The sequence below is a fragment of the Elephantulus edwardii genome, unplaced genomic scaffold, assembly GCF_000299155.1.
Source record: "Elephantulus edwardii isolate Elephantulus edwardi_28Jun2011 unplaced genomic scaffold, EleEdw1.0 scaffold00150, whole genome shotgun sequence".
In the NCBI taxonomy this organism is placed as follows: Eukaryota; Metazoa; Chordata; class Mammalia; order Macroscelidea; family Macroscelididae; genus Elephantulus; species Elephantulus edwardii.
In genome coordinates, this window is record NW_006399900.1 from 7,621,698 (window position 1) to 7,623,835 (window position 2,138).

The following is a 2,138-nucleotide window of genomic DNA, read 5'->3' on the forward strand; positions in this document are numbered from 1 at the left end:
GCACTGGTCCCTGCAGAAGAACATCACGCTTAGTGTCAAGGAAGAACTTCAGTAGTATCGATTGACCCAGTGCCTTCATCAGTGACTGTAAGGATGGTTCAGGACTGGGAAGGGCTGTTGTACACAGCAGCATCAACACTAGTCAGAACTTACTCATTGGCACTGAACAATAAATAACCCAGTTTGGTTATTATAAAAATTTGATGCCAAAATTGTAAAAGGAACCGGGGGGAGGGGGCGGGGAATCCCAATTAGTGCTAATTAGAGAATAATTGAAACCATAGATCATCTTGCCAGATTAATTAAGCTATTATTTAAGTTCACGGTAGGTTCCAGTTCTTTCCGCGAAGGCACAGCAAGCACAAAGACGTGATAAGTACTGTGCCGTTTCCAAGACCCTATTGTGTGCTTAGGGCTGGCACATAGCATTGCCTGGCCTCATAGAGAACCAACAAACCCAATGGGGTATGGAAGTCTCTGTCACCCAGGTTGAAAACTGACCTCTTATTACACTGCTGAAGCATGAAATGGGCAGAGAATGAGGTCCAGGAAGGGATGTGGAGCAGCAATGAATGGGACCTGCTGCAAAAAGAATGCAGCCTCCCCTGCATGGAATACATGGCCTTGTGCACAGCTGCCTAGAATATGGAAGTGCAGGTAGTGAAAATAACAAAGTGAAGCTCCTACAAGGTAGTAGGATGATGGTTCTTCAGATGAATTTTGTTTTTCTACTGCTTTCAAGAACTATCTAGCATTTGTTGAAGTATAGTTGACTTCATGGGGAGGCAGTGCTCATGTCACCATTAGACAGATGTAGTGATAACATATTCCTCGGTGTGAGTGTCTAAACTTTTTTTATTTCAACTCAAGACAGCATGAATGTGTGCTTGCTGGTAACCATTTGTTGTTGGGAGATCTGTTTCTGAACTTCCGTGAGAGACTACTTAGTACTCCCACAGACAGATCTCCAGGAATACGGTTGAAGGATCTGCATCAGGTTCTTTGAGAGATTTAGATCTAATAAAGTTGCTGTTCAAGCCTATGGAAGGGGTTGAGGGAGTTGGAAATTTGCCTACAAAGGATGAAATAGTCTGTTTGGATTGTTTCTCCAACAGGACCGCAAGCTACATTCCAAATGGTTTTTTATGCCTATTTCATACTGGTGAGGTAGGGGTCAGACAAACTTTATTAACTTGTAACCTTTTCCTCTAATTAGAGATCATAATTTTTTTTCTCTCAACAGATTTTTTAAATAAAATTGTATTTTAATTGTGATTTTAATGAACTTTTACAGAGAAGTTAGACATTCAACCATTTATTGTTGCACATTTTACCCTCATCCCTCCTTTCCCCCTCTCCCAGTTCACTTTAAAAAAAAATTATTCATTCATTGTTACACAATTACCTCCCTCCATCCCTCTTTCCCCAGTCCTCTTTGTAATGATGTACCTCTTATTATTGGCTGTTATGTATAATGCCTAATTATGTATCCTTTTTAAATAGTTCTTTCTTTCATCTGTTCTAATGCAATGGTCATTATTTATCCACTCTTACCCTATTCTCCTCCCAACCCCTTCCCCCATGTCAGACCTGCTTTATAACAATGGTGCTATGTGGTATTTATCCTTTTGTGACTGAGATATTTCGCTCAAGAGTTATTTTAAGAAAATGGCTCATCTAATTGTGGAGGCTGAAAACTTAAAAAAAATGTCGAGAAGAACTACAAGCTGAAAAGCATTTGTTACTTTCTTGAGGCAGAATTTCTTCTTCCCCAGAAGAACTGTTTTTGCTCTTCGAGTTTTCAAAAAGTTGGATGATGCTCACCTACCTTGAGGGCCATTCCCTTTACTTAAAACCAACTGATTATAAATGTTAATTGTTGTTGTTGCTGTTGATTGCCTTCAAGTGGAGCACAACTCTTAACAACTCCATGAACAAAAGGCTCAAGCCCCTCTACAACCATCGACACTCAGCAAAGTTCACAGGGTTTCCAGAGGCATGTTATTTAGGAAGTGGATGCCTTTCCTGCTTAATCTACAAAATATTTTCACAGCAAAATTTAGACTACTGTTGAACTAAACAACTGGATACCCTAGTTTTGTCAAGTTAAGACTCACAAAAATCAACATCACAGACAT